Source organism: Tamandua tetradactyla, chromosome 1 (assembly GCF_023851605.1).
Source record: "Tamandua tetradactyla isolate mTamTet1 chromosome 1, mTamTet1.pri, whole genome shotgun sequence".
Lineage (NCBI taxonomy): Eukaryota > Metazoa > Chordata > Mammalia > Pilosa > Myrmecophagidae > Tamandua > Tamandua tetradactyla.
In genome coordinates, this window is record NC_135327.1 from 130867986 (window position 1) to 130879648 (window position 11663).

At 33.5% G+C, this 11663-nt stretch overlaps 1 protein-coding gene across 1 annotated transcript in view; it reads left to right on the plus strand.

The window, feature by feature from the left end:
- The window catches only part of LOC143674793 (uncharacterized), a 447599-nt gene extending 435936 nt beyond the window's left edge, over positions 1–11663 (plus strand). The window contains exon 6 of the mRNA XM_077151111.1: positions 11359–11663. The gene's annotated coding sequence lies outside the window, so the exon portion shown is untranslated. The remainder of the gene's footprint in view (positions 1–11358) is intronic.

The window sequence follows — 11663 nt, forward strand, 5'->3', positions numbered from 1 at the left end:
TGTAACAGCATTTTATTGTTGGCCCCACCCAACAAAGGAAAGCCGCTACTGAGTTTTTTAATGATACCGATGCTCTTGTAACAAACAAATTTCTTATCTCTTTAGTAAACAGAGACCCTTCCAGGCCCTCTCTGTGGAAAATGGTCGCTGCAGGGTTTCCTGCCCTACATAGTATATGTACCTTAGCGCGTCCACTTCTCTGAGCCTTTTGAACCCTTCTTCTTCCATCTTCCATAGCATTTGTAATTATAATTTTTAATAGTGTGTACCATTACTTTTTTGAGGATTCTAAGAGGCATCCTAAAAGAATGTTAGCCTCTGTTTCTTAAAGTCCCTGCTAGCTTTTTAAATATTGAATCATGGATAGTGCCTTCATATCAATAAATTCTAACTGCATGTTCTAGCAAGTATGGGGAGCACCAGCCATTAAGAGAGAGCAGTGAACCACTTTTGCAGAGCCCAATAATTCTAGGGCTTATGGAATTTAATATTTTAATTCATTGGCACAGATTTTCCAATCTTAATCATAGATTATTACTCTTTTCCAATCATGACTATGACCTTGGCATAATAAACTTGCCAGGGTCAAGAATTCAATCTTCTCTGGAACTCCTCTATCCTTTTAAGTCCTGTCCTGATCATCAACTTTTTCTACCTTCAGGCTTCAAAAGATAAGATTTTCATCAGAGAAGTCTTGTGGCTTTCATATTTTGCCTTGAATTAGCAACTAATAGCCTTCTCCTTTAAAAAAAATCGAATGCATCAATAGCACCTAGCAAAAGCCATTTGATTCTATATACTGTTTATAATTGTCACTTCCCCTGAAGTTCTCAAATATTTGAAATATTTTGCTCACCACTGCATTGCTTTCTACTGGTATCCCATCCCAGTTCCAACCAATAGGAAAAGATTTTAACCACTGCTGCATGCCAGGGTCTATCGGTGCCTCATCTACCATTAATGATGGAGTCTCCTTTGCCAGCTGGACAGTGGATGAAGCAGTTCCAAGATTTCATTTTAGGGTGGTGCAGTGGTGACTAGTGGCAGAGTTCTCACCTGCCATGCCAGAGACCCGGGTCCGATACCCGGAGCCTGCCCATGACAAAAATAAATAAATAAATAAATAAATAATCCCATTTTAGTGCCTGCTTCTAGAACAACTTCTAACACCATTTTTCATAGGTTAATGTCCAGAAGAGGTAGACTCGTAGATGGACATTTGCATGCAGGTAAATTAGTACGGGAAGACGTGGAAGGTGAGAATTTGATAGGTAGTACAGTTTCATAGAGCTGAATAGAACTCGGAAGCTGGCTCAGTCCTTCAAAGGTGTTCTAAATTAGGGCAAGAAGTCTGAATCTTTAACCCTCATCTCAATAATCATTGGATATTGGCTGTCCCTGGGGAGAATATGTACCTTTATATAAGACATCTCCCTTTTACAGACAGAAATTCCTGAAGAGGTGCTTATCTGTGACCTTTGTAGAGGTTTTTGTAGCTGGGGCATGAATGCCTCACCCCTAAAGGAAAGATCAAGGTGGCATAGCACAGTATGCACTTCTGTGTTGGTGATATCATTCATTCTGAGATTTGGTACACTCAATCATATTTATTTTATTTTATTAGATCATAATTGGAAGCAAATGCTCTTTCTAATATTGAACCTATATAATTTCTATGACTTTATATTTGAAATAGATTTTATATTTCCTCACAATCCTTTTTTTATTTTTAAAAGGAAAATATCGATATAAATTGTTCTTGGATATGTATTTAACTTCTCATGAGGTTTTGCTATCTAGAAACATTGAAGTGTTGAAGTAACAAAATTGTATGTACAGAAAACTAAAAATAAAGCAGCTATTAATATGTAAGCCATTTCTATGTACTTAAACATTTGTGAGTGTCTAGTAACATTGTTTAAAAACAGAAGTAGTAATTACATTGTGAAAAATATAGGTAAGCACTTAAAATATCATATTAATGCTATTTAAGTATGTAATTTATCTATGTTTTATAGTTTTAAGACCTACAGGCCATTTTCCTTTAGCTTTTAGATAGAGGTGCTGTACCATACGAGGAACTGAGAAATAGCCAAAAAAGATAAAAACATACAAATAAGTAACAGTAAAGTGTCATTATAACCCAAATATTTAACCAAATAACTGATGATTAAACACAAAATACTCTTTATTAAAATTGTAGATATAACATTTGTCTAAAAAAAGCTCAACCTTGATTAAAATTAAGAAAACTTGGATGGATCGTATATAATAAAAACCCGGTAACAATTTTATTGCTGCTTTCTATGAATAGATGTGTGATGTTTAACGTGTCAAGATAATTTTTGTGTGATATGTTCAAATGTGCCTTTTGGATGTTAACTGAAAGTCACTAGTTTATCTTGCAAGTAACATTTGCTATCAAAAGTGACAAGTATAACTAAGAATTTTCAATTTCCAAGAGTAAATAGAAAACAATTTTTATGCTTTAAGCAGGTTTGGTTGTCCTTTAGCAGTAACTACTATGATACTATTCTTGAATCAATGCATGAGTGCCAGGAGTAATTTATTTTTATTATTAAAAATCACTGAGAAGCATAATTTATGATATTGGTTATGAATAAAGGTCACATCTTTTAATGGAAAATTCTAACTAATGTTATAAAAGTTAATTTAGAAGTTTTAGAGCACATAATATGTTTATGACCAAACTAATGTACATATTGATGATACTTATACTCTGCTTAAGATTTACAATATAAAAAACAAACCCAATTTATTTTGTTCTCTCTATATGAAAAATATCATTCTTTTTATATTATAGTCATCAAATTGCCTTTGCTTACTTCTTCATTCATTCAGTCTTTATAGTGCTGCTTATTTAAGACCTTCAATGATTTTGACTTCATCTGACTTTTCAAAAGTAGTAACTTCATAAGTTCTATTGACCTGCCCAAAACTGTTCCTTTGAAGTTTTCATGACATTGGGTATAAAGTGGTCTCAGTATAAATTGAGTTTCTGGGTTTAGGGTGAGCATTTCCGGTATCATACCTGAAATGTCAGGACCTTCACATTCTTAGGCAGTGGGGTTCAGCTGTTAAGTCCAAACTCAGTCAGGCAGGTATTTTTCCAACAAAAGAAGTAAGATATAAAACATTTTATTCCATCTCCACTGATAGGCAGACCCTAAGAACAGACGGCAGGAGAACACGAGGCCCTGTGATTAGAGTCAGAAAACTTCAGGTGCCTCCAGATAGGAAGAAGTCGGTCCACAGTAATAAATAATACAGGCCAGACATTTCTGTAGCCCATTTGTAGAAAAAAAAAAAAACTAGCTTGGAATTCACTTTGATTTTTTAAAGAATATACTTAAGGTGATCTTAAAGCAGAGACTGAAGAAAGCCTGTGATGCGAGGATGAAGACACTCAGCACAGAGGGTTGTGATGTGATGTGAGAGCAACGTGAGACAGGCACCACATGGCCCAGAGCAGAGACCATTCTCTTAGCTATAAAAAAATCAACAAGGCTTCTCCCAATACCTGGCCATGTAGGAATTGGAAATTGGAAATACAGTGAACTGAAGTCTATATACTGTATGAAGTCTGAAATTACGGTTTGTTGTTTTAATTTAGTACTTATTATGAAGTGTGACTTCAGTCATTCCCAATGAATTAGTTTGTTATTTATACAAACTGCTGGAGTGAAAAGGGATCTGTGGATTAGATAGACTGACCTCACAATTTCTAGTGCCTATGGAATGCAAAGCCATGTCAGTGGTAGCCACGGCACTGTGCTATCTATTTTTCATTCATGGCAATAGTCAATCTACCTTTATTTCTAACTGGCTTTGCCTTAATTTACATGCACTCCCTGTTTTCCTCCTTATACTTCTGCTCAGGCTATAGTATTGTTTGGAACCATCTTTTTGACATTTGTACAAGTCCCAAACTTGCCTCTCTTTTCAGATCTATCTCAGATGTCATTCATTCATTCATTCTTCAGTTCTTCATTGAATCCCTCACCTGCTTAGAGTCAACTGATTCAGACCCATAGAAAAGAAAAGGAATGTGGACACAAACAATAATTATTTTGAAAATATTTATTTATGCATCAATACATTGTTACTGGGCTTTTATTGGATATAACTAATAGGAAAGGAGGTAAAGGAATTTCAGAATAATTTTGTTGAGTTTTGTTTTGTTTTCCACAAGAGATAGCATTTGCACTGTGTCATCAAAGGTGTTGTTAATTAGTTGGAAAGGGTGGCAAAATATAAATGAATGGGGAAGCATGAGGAAAGGCAGAGTAATTAGAAATGTCATATTGTTTGTGAAGAACTACACATAATTCTGTGTGAAAAATGAGGGAGTCAAGATGTTGAGAGCTGAAACTAAAGAGCTAGGCAAGTTTTATTGCATGGTGGTCCAGGAAGATAATATTATGGAATTTGGATTGTAACTTGTAAATTCTGGGGATTCACAAAAGTGTTTAAGCAAGAGAATGACAAGATTAAATAACCTTCTTGAAGTAATCACTCTTGTGATTATTCTTGTAATTACTCTTGTAGGAAAAGTGGAGCAGAATAAATGTGAGAATATGTGACAGGAGGTATTGTAGTAGATAAAATGAGAGCCAGTAATATACCTAGGTAGGGTGCAGGAAGAGAAAAAAGTAAAAGGAGGATGATTATGAGTTTAGGTTGGGTAAGGTGAGTTTGAATTACCTATGCTGTACAAAGACAGAAATTTCCAAAAGTAGTTATCTAAAGGTGAAATTTAAAGGAAGACTCTCTGCTGGAGATATCAGTTTGGGAGCCATCAGCTCATAGATGGAGATTAAAATAATGAAAGTTAATATCAACTAAGTAGAGTTAAAGAATAAAATTTTAAAACAAAGGTGCAAGAAGTTTTTCACTTAACCCTCTCAGTTAAAAAGGAATATTTATACTCAAGAATACCAGCACAATTCAGGCAGGGAGTAAATAACCAGCCAAAGATCATATTGATAATAGTAATACATCTGGAATTTAAATGTAAGACTTCATCTTGTGAAAATGTGTGGTCTTGCAAATGTATGTATGTGCCTACAATTGCAAGATAATCCAATCAACATTATTAACTAGAACATGGTTTGGAGAAATAATCAAATTCTTTGTTTTAATTTCCATTTCCTAGTGTAGATCAAGTTCATCATCAGAGCTAAAGGAAAAATCCAACATTCTAATCCTGGCCCTGATTCAGAACGACAATTATTGTTTCATTCTGCATTGAATTTTTTTTTCTTTTCAATTGTCAATAATTATTTAGATAACATTGAAAAAGTACTAAATTTTGAATATTTCAGTTACTTTTAAAAGCTAAATAAGTAATTTGATGTTGAGGGTCATATTTGTTAAAATAGTGACATGGTATGAAGATATGTTTGAAAAAAAAGTGACAAATAAATGCTGAGCCGAATTTTTCTTTCTTCACATGCCAATGGGCTTAATATTGAATCATATTTGAATGTATCCTTTAGATTCTTGAAGTTTTAAAGAATTATGGAGTAGAATTAGCATATGCATTGTAAAAGAAGATATTTCTTAACTGCATGGCTTATACATTGAGTTAAGGGGTTGAGTGATATAATAAGGCAATGCTATATGTGTACGGTGTGTTCAATTTAACTTAAAGTTTCTCAGTGATCATTCTGCCATCCATACAATGACTAAATATTGGGCACACAAAAGCATCATGCCTTGTAGTGGGATAGATTTAAGGCTTCGTCAAGGATTTGCAAAATATTTGGTTGCACAGATGCTGTACAGATGATACAATTTAACTGATCATAATATGTAGATACAGGTCTCAGATTGCTACTGAGGACTTTGTAGACACCAGAGCTGTATTCTAACTTTCTCTTTATCAGATAAACATGCCATGTATTTTTAAAAGAGAGTCCAAGTTATACTTATGTTCCTAAAAACATTAATAAAATATAGTATGATAGTACCTCAAATACTGACCTAATAACAACTTTTAATATTATAGTTGACATGAGAAAGCATACATCTCAATGATACTAGATAGTAAGGTCCACATGCTAGGTGAATATCAAATTCGGATTTATTCATTAGCCATTGTTTCTTTAGATAAAGTGATTCAGAAAAGTAATTATTTTCTGAGAAAATTTTAAATGCAATCAAAGTGGTGTGGGCAGTGGATGCCTTCTAGAATTTTCATATACTAACTTATTTTTGTCTAATATCATTTTATTATAGTAGAAAGCATTTTTTTTAAGCTAATAACTTTCTCTTACCAGCAGTGGTTTTGCTAGCCACTTGGATGAACAAAAAAATTGACTTTGACGTGCTAAACAGTTGCATGTACCAAGCTGCACCACCCACACTACTCTGACTGGCAAAGATAATCATTTTCTCAACTAGAGCAAAAGTTTAGTTTGATGATTTCCAAAGAGAACACCCATATTACCTAAATACCTCGTTTAATTCTTAACCTGCAAATTCACTTTAAATTGAGCTATTAAAACTTTACAGCAACTTATTATTGAATAAGAGTGGGTTTTTTTCTTTTTTTCACTTCTGTACAAAGATTCATTGCTTGTCAATTCCAGTAAAGAGAATGAATTGTCATAGGGTTTCCTTTACTTTTGTCATCTGCTTAAATATATGCATTCTGTTGGGAGCTGGACCCTTATAAAGGTGTAAAAGGGTTAACCATAAATGATCCCTTTAACTTTAGCAACATGCATGTACTTCTTAGTGGTTATGTAATATAAATGAAAGATTTCATTTTTAACACTTGAGTTTTATTTCTCCTCATGGCTTAAATGAATGTTCTTGCTTAAACTGCAAGACTCATTTTGAGATTTTTGTTGTGGAAAAACTCTTTCATCTTGCTAGTCTGTATTTATTCATCTTGACATATTGGCAATCATATAATTCAATCTCAGACATCGTCTATACATTCCCTCACATTTATTTAGCTGCACAAAATTCATTAAATATATCCATATATATTATTTGTCAAGGTGATTTACAAATTCCAGGTTGATGTGCCTATGCAGACAGAAGCTATGGTCCCTTTTAATACGACAATCTAATTGTTTATTACATCAATTTTTCCAACACATTTACTTAATATCCTCCAAAAAATTTTATAATTTTTATGCTAGTTAAACAAGTGGAAAAAGTATAATGGCAGGGAATTCAAAGTGCAATATATCTGAAATTATACAATGCATTTTCAGGCATCTACTATGTCTATTATTCAGCTATACTTTAGCCCAGCTAATAATGTAAAACTTCTACAATGTTAATGCTAAGTATGAGCACAAAGCTAGGTATGCTGAAGACTTAAAAGATATAAGTATTTAGCATTTCCGTATCTTGAAATGTGACTTGCACTAGTTGGCTGTATTTCAACTTTGTTTCCTTTTGTCTGAATTCAAACACATCCACTTACAATTTTATAATTTTAGATAAAGAGAGTGAAGAGTGAGAGCATAAAATTACATTTTGTTTCAAGCCAATGCAATGTAGAGAATTAAGGAATCATCACAGAGTTGAACTGAGTAGTAGACAGGGCTATTTTCCCTGTATTGAAACAGATTTGCTACGTATATTGCTTAAGTTCATTCACTAGCCTTTCACACCCAAATTTAACTTACTTGCATTGATCTTGATTTTTTTATACAAAATTTTAATCAGTTTTGAAGTAAAAAAAATGTATATATAGTATGAGAACTTCTCGCTACATAAAATTTTTCAAAAAGCTTTTCTTCCACTCAATTTGAAGGCTTACTAAGGGTCTAGGAACTATAGTATAACGTCCCTTAATATTACTACATAAATATTAAAAGTTAGGCTCTGTCTAACTCTTTCCTGGTTGAAGAGCGCAGGGATAGTTCCATGGAAATGCAAATAAATAGTCTTCTCTGTTACTGAGTTTACTTTTTTCTCAAATAGTCATCTTATCATTCCAAAGTAGTAAATATTCTGTGAATATGAAAGAATACCTTTAAATCAAAATTAAATTAATAAGGGCTGCAGGATGGTCCTGACATAACGCAATGTCCTCCTCAGCAGCAGTTGCATCCAGACTGCTTTGACTTTTCTCTAGACAATGTGCTGCATGATCCTCTTCAATGGGGACTCATTTAAGGATGGAATCTTAACATCATCTTCTGTATCTCTTACTACCATCCTGTATGCCCCCTCATTTTCCCCTCTGCATGCATCTTAGAATGAAAAAACATTTATTCCTCTTAAATAGACTATTTTGAATGATCTGTTCTTCCATATAGAACTATATGGCAGTTTGCCTAATTTTCCTCTACTAAATTGCAATTTCTCCTAGGCTTTCAAGAGAAAAAATATTTTATTACAATTGAAGACACAGTGTTTCAATATATACTGCTTGTTGTCTATTTGTGGCATGTCAGTAAATTATTTACTTAAGAAACCTGTGCCCATCTTTCTTTCTTCACAGGGGCTTTTTAAAAAATAATTATGGTTTTACTTAAAAATTTCCAAAATTTATACTCTTTCCCCATGAAGCAACAACTCCCCTCTTACTCTCCTCCTACCTCCTTATAACCTCTAATCTACTTTCTGTCTCTAAGAATTTGCTATTTCTACATATTTCATATAGGCGAAGTCATACAATGATTGCCCTCATGTGCCTTATTTCACTCAACATAATGTTTCCAAGTTTGTCCATGTTGCACACGTTTCAGAAAGTCGTTCCTTCTTATAGTTGAATAATATTCCATTGTGTGCTGCTCCACATTTTGTTTATCCGTTCATTTCTTAATGGACACTTTGGTTTTTTGTACCTATTATTTATTGTGAATAATGCTACTATGAACATTTGGGTACCAGTATCTGTTTGAGTCCTTGTTTTCACTTTCTTTGGGTATAATTCTAGGAGTAGAACTTCTAGGTCATATGGTAATTCTATATTTAACTTTTGGAGGAACTGCTATGCCACTTTCCACATTTGCTGCACCATTTTACATTCCCACTAATAATGCACGAGAGAGGAATTATTTTTTTTTTATTAAATATCATGTTTATCAACTTTGGTCACTGGTTTTCACATTCACTCACATGGAATGACTCAAGAATGCTTTGTACATGGCTTAGAAATTGAACTAATCCAGTCACTAAGGACAAAAGAGAACTCCAAGTCTCACATTTTAAACTATATTTTAAAATTGCCTTTAAATAGTACTGATTATTATTCAAAGATGATAACATGAAAATTATAACTTCATTTTGAATAAGATTTCATTATAAAGTTTGCAATTATTCGTGGTTCTAATTTTAATCTCTAGAATAAAAGTTTTATTTTATTCTGAAATTATACTAAGGTCTATCTAATTCTATACTCTTCACCTTGCATTAGACTAGGTGTTGCATAGTTTCCTTTACTCCCAACACTATAGATTTTAATTAAAGCTTTCAAAGAATGTTGAATAAAAGCATCATGCTTCTTCTTTTTAGGAGAAAGATGCATTTAGTTTCTGCATACACATAGGCACCCACCTATGCCTAACCCACAGTTAGGGGGAAGCCAGAAAATGAACTCAAGATTTCAGACTGTGTGTCCTATTTATATTATTATTCTCTAGGCTGTTATAAGTCTGGGCCCCATTCCATGTTCTTAGTCCTTAAAGAGGATTGGAGAATATGAAAAAGAAATAAGAAAAACTGATTGCCATAAATTATCACACTGTTCTAAATTTTGAACTGCAAGTTCATATCTACCTTTGAGTTTTCCCCACCACTGAACTGAATTATTTCTCACAGTCACTTGAGAAATTTGAAATAGTAGATCTACATTTCTAAAACACAATGTACTGAAACAACTGTGGGGAAAAATTTTAGGCACTGGATGAGTGATTAAGTATATATACATGGAATTGAAAATTAAGACTAATAATCCTAAACATTCTTCAAAGCATATTGGATTCCTGATAGAATGACACTATAGAATGAAAGGACAAGAGTCACTGAGAGGTGAAATTCAGAATCACAAGTGGTTATAAAGATTTTGAGACTATTAGCTTGTCAGACTAGTTTCTGATAAAAAACATTGAAGTACTTGTATAATTGATTGAATTATTTATGCCTATCTTAAAATTGCTTTATGACCTACATTTGTATACGTCAGGGCTATTTTGAACAATGTAAGGTATAAGATGCTTTACAAAACAAATTTTGGTCTAATCAATTATAATGAACTTCTGCAGGTTTGGGAGACTTTTTAAAAAGTTTTTTTTCATGGTTGCCTAGGGAAATAGAACAAAAAATTAACAAAAACGTTTGTTTTCAATTATGAAAAAAATAAAGCACTCTTTATTGTCAAGAAGAAGTTTCCTGACAAAAATGAATAATACTATTATTTTATCACATTCAGGCTTTTCTAGATTACTTTGAAAGGTTCTCATGAAAGAAGGAAAGCTATAATATTGCCTCAGTGTATTAGTTTACTGCCTCAAATATAACTTTTCATACAGTTGAATCAGGGAAGAATAGGCTAAAATTTGGGAGTATTTTGATGACATGTTTTCTATTCAAAGAATAACAAGCATTCAAATAGTTATCTAGCATGCCCTCCTGAGCAAGCAGATGGCTCAGAGTACTGTCCCAAGATGGTATTAAAATCTCAAGCTCGTGTGCATTATAAATTAAAAAAACACAGGAAATAGACAGAGGTGTTCTTTATCCCCTTAAAGGCAACCATAATCAAGGAAATTTCTTATCTTATTGGTAAATTCATGTTGTCAGTTGATAATGAACTACATAGACAATCATTTTGTCATTGCCGATTGACTCAAAACCTCACACCATCCTTGCAAACACAATTGTATGACCTTTTCAACAATATATAAATGTTCCAACTGGACTGGCCATGCACTAGATGATAGATGCCAATAAGTTTCCCATAAATCAGAGCCTGTATGTCATATTGATTAAAAAAAAACTGGACTCCAAAATCCGCTGGACCACAGGAATCAATTGCCCACTCTTCAACTCCCTCTCTGTGCTTATATGACAATAATAGTATCTACCTCACTGGAATGTTGTGGGCATTAAATGAGAAAATGCATATTTTGGGTTTTGCATGGAGCCTGATCCCAGTAAGTGGGATCAGTATGTTTGGTTTATGAAAGATGACACAAATTATTTGACACTCCTCTTATCAAGAAGTGGGGTCTCTTTCCTTTCCCCTTGATAAGGGCTAGCCTGAAGGTGACTTTTCTGACCAATAGACTATGACAAAGGGATACTATGCTAGTTCTATGCCTGGCCTTTAAAATGACAATCAGCTTCTGTTTTGTTCTCTTGTAGCTCTGAATCACCATAAAATAACTCCAAATACCCTTTTGGAGAGAGAAGTCACATGAAAGAGCACTGAAGGGCCAGAATTTGGGTGGAGACATGCTATTGGACATCTCAGTTGAGTCTTCAGATAACTTCAGTGCCAGCCTCTATCTCTGGAATAGTGCAATGGCATGGAAGATCCCCAAGCAAGAACCATCCAGCTAAGCACAGTTAATCTACAGACACATAAGAAATAATAATTTTTTCTGTTAAGCCACTATATTTATTGGTATGATGGTTGTGATACATAAAAAATTATGTGATACACATAA